Consider the following 6,362-nt stretch of genomic DNA (forward strand, 5'->3'; position numbering starts at 1 on the left):
ATGTACGATGCCACTGAGTAAAATTGATGCCGGTATCGGCGATGCCAATGTCATATAACATAAAGATTACAAATATATAAACTATATGAAAATGGTAAATAAGTAAATATTACTAATTGTCATTGTTTGGCAGATATTTTGGTTTTCGATCGATTTCAGAGCATAAAGAGTTGCATCGATATTTCAGTATCGATCCGCACATGGCTAGCAAGTAGAAACGTCACAATGTAGCAACGCAGCCGAGGCTAACCAACCTCACTCGATGGAGTTTGCAGGTAGGAACACTTTGAATAAGCATCTTTCAAGCCACGAAGCAACTAGTTTAATCTCTGAAAGTTTTGTTTTCGAATTATGACAAAAGACAAAAAAAGTCGCTACACACTTCGAACAAAGATGCTAGCTAGCGTGGTTAGCCTAGCTAGCTAGTTTTTGCCCCGTTGCTAGCTAGTTAACGCGACTGTTTTTTGGGACTTAGCAGGGAGTGAGTGTATAAATTAGACGCACAAACCTGCGACAGCTCATAAACTGTTGATGTAATATTAATAAAAAAATACAAATAAATAAAATCAGCCTGCAATAATGCTACCTGGGGTTAAAGCTAACTAACCAACCCTAGCTTATACTTTTAATCGTGCTAAGGTGTCAAATGAATGCACTACTATGCATTTAATATTTAACGGAATTATTTTACTATATTACGGAACTTAATGTTTTAATTTATAATTATTCACAGGAGCGTGACCTTCATTAAGGAAGAATGAAAAGAGGCGGAGTCTCCCATCCCGTCCTATAGGAAATAAAGCTCCCGCAGTGCTTCGGTTGCTAGGCAACAAGGCCTCACTATAATGGCCAGTCAACAATGGGTAAGAAAATGAGAAATTGATTGACACAATGTCTCTAATTGACTGCCTTAGTGAGGTGGTGGTGGTGGTGGTGTTGGGGGGGGGGGTCACCACTGAAGAGACCCTAAAAGGAGCCACAAGTGGTCCACTGTCCCCCCCCCCCCCCCAACGCTGTCGCCGACGCACCTGCCTCTCCCGCCTCCCTCCTCTTCATCGGCAAGAACAACACTCCTCTTCAGGAGGCACAAAGCAGGCCTTTCACAGTGACCGTCTCTCCCCATGCAAAACCTCATTCACAAAATACCCCATTTTAGACTCACCTGTCTCAATGATGCTCATTCTTGCTGACTCGCCATGGCGGCCTTCAGCTCCAAAACCTGACTTAGCTTATTGTTCACTTCTTATTATTCACTATCAAAGAGCGGGCAGATGTAAACCTCAGCAACATCGGAATGAATCACATCCTCGCCTCCCTCCCTCCATCCTCTCTTCAGTAAAACCGCAAGATTTGTTATTGACTTCCCAATTGTCTCTTTCAAAGGATCAATATGTGTAGGCGGCGGTAAGGTTTTTTTTTTCCAGAGCGGCAAATCGATCAGCGGGCTTTTTTCATCCTGATAATGGAGTGTTGCATGCTGCCAATTACCACCCTATGACTTCAAATTAGCTTAGCATAAGTTAGCGGGGTTTAGCTTGGCTATTTTTGCTAGCATCTACTGTGGCGAGCTGCTCAATGCTACTTATACAAGCGTACAAGCTGCCTGTTGTTGTCATGGGAACTATCGCAGATCGCCACTGATTGGTAGCGCTGCTGGCGGCCATCTTTAATTGATTCCCAGCAAGTTGTATCGTTTGACCTTGTGAGGCTTGCTTTGATTTCTTATTGACGTTTCTTTCTTTTGTTGCCTTTGTGGTTTCTTGGCTTCATGCTAACACGCGTTGTTATCTGGACTAACGGGTGAAATGCCAGCTGGTGTTAGTTCCCTCACACACACACACACACACACACACACACACACACACACACACACACCTCTAATCCCTCATTTGTCCAAATCCCATTCTTGAAACTTCCTTCTGATGCCGGAGAGACTTGTGTGCTAAATAAGGCAACCACAAAAAGCCTGTAATTAAACTGTAATTGACTCACCTGACCAGTAGGTGGAGCCACTGTACTGTTATTATGCTTTATATACGGATCTTCTGGTACCGGACCTAATGTTGCGTGTATCTAATGAACTGGCAACGTCCCCCCCAAAGTGACAAAAATCTGTTTAATCCTAATCGGAGCCGAGCTTACGCCTGCAGGACTAATCTTCTTGCCGTGTCTTCGGCCAATCGAACGACAGCTTAGAGGCTGACAATGGCCTCAGGTGACCTAATACTACTACTCAACGCAGAACCAAGTCAAATACGAAGCCAAATAAATCAATCTGGGGTGAAATTGCAAGTATCTGACATTCAGATCCAGTCAAGTCTTGCAGCTGATGTAAGCATTGGTGAGACATCACTTTTGGCATTTTGGATTAAAAAAAAAACATTTATATTGAAATTCCCTTTCAAAATGTCATAGTCAAATACATTGAAACAATGATATGTGGCCTGTCGTGAGTTCAAATATGTGGCGCCACCGTGTGGGCACTTGGTATCAACGCAGCGTGTGCAATGGCCTCGTCAGTGCCTTAATCTGCCAAAAGGTGGCGACATTTCCTTTATTCCTCTTGTACAAGGTTATGAAAAGTAGTTAGCGTCAATGTGGAGAATGCTTCCCTATGTAGGAGTAAATAGCAGTACTAGTAGTAGTAAAAAAAAAGAATGTAAAAAAAATTGCTCATGACAATAAAATAGTATTTAGAAAAATACCAAACACAAAACAAACATTAAAAATAAATGTAAATATGATTTAGTTGAATATAAATATAAACTAATTACATGTGTTCTGATCCATATTACAGGCCTGGGAGCTGGTCCGCTTCCAGCATCCGCCTCCAAAAGAGGCGCCCACAAGTCCTGCTGGCCCCCAGAGGTTGGAGTCCCCAATAAAACTGATGAAAGACCTTGGACCTTCCCTGCCGATGTCATTAGGATGAAACGTGTGTGATAATGTTTCACTTTGCCTAGCCTCCCGTGTCCACACATGGATCCACTCATCTGCCGACACACTCCCACCCGTGGGCAAGGAGGAGAGGAACCTGTTAAAGATATCTGCAACACTGGAGGATGAAGATGCTGATGGTTGACTGCCCTTCAAAGCCGCGCTGCTAAGCTACGCTAATGAGCCCTTTTACTACATCCAAAGGTACACCGGTTCAAAACTAATGCAACACTTGTGGCCAATAAGAAGCCAGAAGAAAGCCATCTGTAGAAAAGGCATAATCGCAACAATAGTGTAGTGTAGTGTTTATCATAATTTATTTCTACACTATATACACTATACTATGTACACTATACACTTCTACACTATATTTGATGTTTGACCTGGTGACTGCAGGATTAGAGCAATAAAAAAATAACACAGTTTTCCAGCTCAGTGGAATCAGCGCCTGTGTCCTTCCTGCTGCTGTTTCCTGCAGGAAAGAGGACAACGAAAGAGAGGATCGGGTAATGATCATAGGTCACCGTGGCTTTGAAAGCATCACAAAAAAACATCTCACACATTTGAAGGATCTTTGATGACAGGAATTCTTCCAGCCTGGAACGCCGGCGGTCTTCAGATGGCAGCGCAGGAATGAACGGCTTGTGGCATGCGGCCATGATTGTTTGCATCCAAGGTCGTGTTCAAGCCAGGTAAAGAAGCGTTTTGTACCACGCATGAATGCTATTGATTTTGACATCCATGACAGGTGGATGAGAGGGAGTCGATAGGTGCACTCGCTCGTTTTGTCTCCATCCGTTTTTCACCAGCTGTCTTCCAGCTTCCACGGATGACGGCAAAGAAAGGATGCTGTCGATGTTCATCAGTCTTGTCCAAGGAAGGTGAGTTCAAAGTGGGAATTGTCACATTCCCTTTTTGTTTCTAGCTATTTTATCCCAGTTTTCTTGACTACTTGTCCTCCAACTTTAGTCGACGTGGTGCTGGCTAAGCTGGACGTTTCAGACGCGATAATGTTGAAAGCAGGTGAGCACCGTGTGTCACGATGACGCCATTCCCGGATCATGTAGCGAACTCCAAGCTGCCGCCACCTCATGGTTTTCATCCTGCTCTCACTGTGAGTGAAGTGTGCTGAGTCAGACAAGGACCCTTTGCACGCTTGAGGCGCTAAATCATTCCACCTTTTTACTGCTTTTATTTGACCAGAACCCTCCCGAGCGAGGCCATTTGTTCTCATTAGGGGGAAACTCCAACACTTAAACGACACTTGTGGGTAAAAGCTTTCCCACAAAGTCTGCAGTGACTCGCGATGACTTGTCGTTGTTTTATTTCTCCGTGTGTCTGTGTGAGCTTCTGTGCGCTAAGTGGCTCCATGTGTGTTCCGACCGAACTGTCAGGCACAACTTCAAGAACTGTCCTGTGAAGATGTCACCTTAAAGCAAACACACAGCAGGCTAACTGTAAATGTATCAACATGATGATGTTGTAATGTACCTGTCGTCCACTAGGGGCAGCTGTGAGTCAATGAAGTCACGGGAACACAACACGCAACGTAACCTACCGAAGTACAATACCCATGATAAACAAGTACACATATATTCCTACCGCAAGGCATGCTGGGTAGCAAAATATTTTGAGGAGGTCGTCTGGGAAGTAAACAAGGAGGAGTTAACATAGTAAACAATGTTTTATTGTTCGTATTGTTGCTGGGCTACCCAGCATGCCTTGCGGGCATTTGGAAACATCAGTTTTAAGTTACGTGTTATGTTGTAGTGGTAGTAGTCGATGTCTGTGATGCCTTTACGACAATACGTTTTGGACAGTTCTACCTTAAACCGACACGTACAGTATTTCAACTGGACTATGTTTTGGTGTTGTGATGTTCTGTTGCTGTCTTCTTGTGTGATTGATGAGTCCAATGATGTGTAGGTTCTGAATGCTGCTGGAGGTCCTGTCTGGAGAGCCATGATGTGCTGATGAGATCCTGAGGACTGTCTCCGTTTTAATCCAAGTAAGAAGACACAGGGCTTTAGACAGTAAAGTATGAGACAGTTTTTCCATTGTATTCTGCTATAAAGACCAATGTACGAACTAGCACCCCTCTGTGGCCTCCCTGGGGGAGGGGGGGGGGTGATGGTGAGATCACACATTAGGCCGTGCAAAGTTTAGGATTCCATCGTGTCTTCACCTGCGGTTTTTTTTCCTTAAAAAGAGATAAATGATTCGGCCAGAAAGCCATGGAGGTGCGTCACGACTCCTCGGTTGGGCCCACCGGTCCTTGAAGATAAAAGACGGCTGTGTGGTGTTGAAAGAGGCATTTTTAAAGCAATGAAAAAGACCACAGAGAACAAAAAAGGAGGCCCTTTCTGCCTATTGATGCCGCTGTTGCCATGGTGACCAGGTGTGCCTTTTTTTTTTTAGCGTGATGACTATAGTCAGGAAAATCTATTTCAGTGGTTGGCGCACAAATGCCGACCTACTAAGTCATAAAACACATTTTCAAGATTTTTTAACATCCGTGGCACACCGGCTGCTTGGAGCACGTGTCCGAATATAGTGCACTTTGTTGGGCCACAGCAGGTGGCTCCCTCCCCTCTAGACTCTGGTTCTCCTGATAGCAGTGATGTGCTAGTAGTAATGTCATGATATTTGCTTAGAACGAATCAGGTACAGTTGGTCAAATCCTATTTAGTTCCAGTCCTTCTTACTTCCAGTTGTAAACAAACTAGACTTAAATCTAACTTTAAAAAGTTATTGATACCATATCAGTCTTGAGGTTATCGGTATCGGTTTGAAAGAAAAGATATCGTGCATCTGTAATTTAAACTTGAATGAAGGGTGATGGGGTCATAATGCAGTTATTGCATTATGCATTGTCATTAAAGTGTAAAAAGAAGGTAAATACAGGAAAAGCAGTAAATGTAATGTGTAATGGTGTCTGGCGTCTCCCAAAAAGCTCATGCATACGTCCTCGCACTTGTTCTTGGTGGCGGAGCTCTGAAGGAGGCAAACATTGCGGTCGTCTCGCAGGGAAAACAAAGAAGCCAAAAGTATTCGGCCTCCGGCCGGCCAAACCGCCATTATGGTGACGTTATTGTCGCCATCGTTCAGCCTCGCGAGCAGAGCATGTCACATGGCCAACATGGCTTCCATCAAAGGGGATGTCGAGCAGCAGTAGTCGTGGACTTGCCAGGGAAGTCAACATGATTTATGAGGGACGACTCAGCGTTTTCTGAGGATCTTCCCACATTAGATGTTGACAGCAGACCCACTTGGATGTGAGGCCTCCCACTCCTCAGCTTGTTCATCCCTGGCCGCTTCATTAGGTACACCTGCACCCTCCAAAACAATCCAATATCGTGTGTATGTTCACGTTGCTTTTATTGTCAAATATCATGCATCACATGCTGGGGTGCATTTCTTTTATG

The 6,362-nt window shown here is 44.2% G+C and overlaps 2 long non-coding RNA genes across 8 annotated transcripts; both read left to right on the plus strand.

Annotated features, from left to right (window-relative positions):
- Window positions 1-730: 730 nt before the first annotated feature.
- Window positions 731-3,756, plus strand: LOC144899574 (uncharacterized). Of its 7 annotated transcripts, XR_013627823.1 has the most exons (6): window positions 731-863; window positions 2,798-2,868; window positions 2,964-3,141; window positions 3,369-3,443; window positions 3,522-3,629; window positions 3,686-3,756. It is a non-coding gene; the product is annotated as an uncharacterized LOC144899574 (long non-coding RNA). The 7 variants fall into 7 exon arrangements; XR_013627820.1 differs by having other exon boundaries at window positions 3,416-3,629; XR_013627822.1 differs by having other exon boundaries at window positions 3,522-3,750.
- A 131-nt stretch (window positions 3,757-3,887) lies between these two features.
- On the plus strand, window positions 3,888-5,329 carry LOC144899489 (uncharacterized). The gene is made up of 3 exons (XR_013627620.1): window positions 3,888-4,051; window positions 4,864-4,945; window positions 5,147-5,329. It is a non-coding gene; the product is annotated as an uncharacterized LOC144899489 (long non-coding RNA).
- Window positions 5,330-6,362: the final 1,033 nt, after the last annotated feature.

The sequence above is a fragment of the Doryrhamphus excisus genome, linkage group LG7, assembly GCF_037039965.1.
Source record: "Doryrhamphus excisus strain RoL-2023G ecotype Guam linkage group LG7, RoL_Dexc_Guam_v1.1, whole genome shotgun sequence".
Lineage (NCBI taxonomy): Eukaryota > Metazoa > Chordata > Actinopteri > Syngnathiformes > Syngnathidae > Doryrhamphus > Doryrhamphus excisus.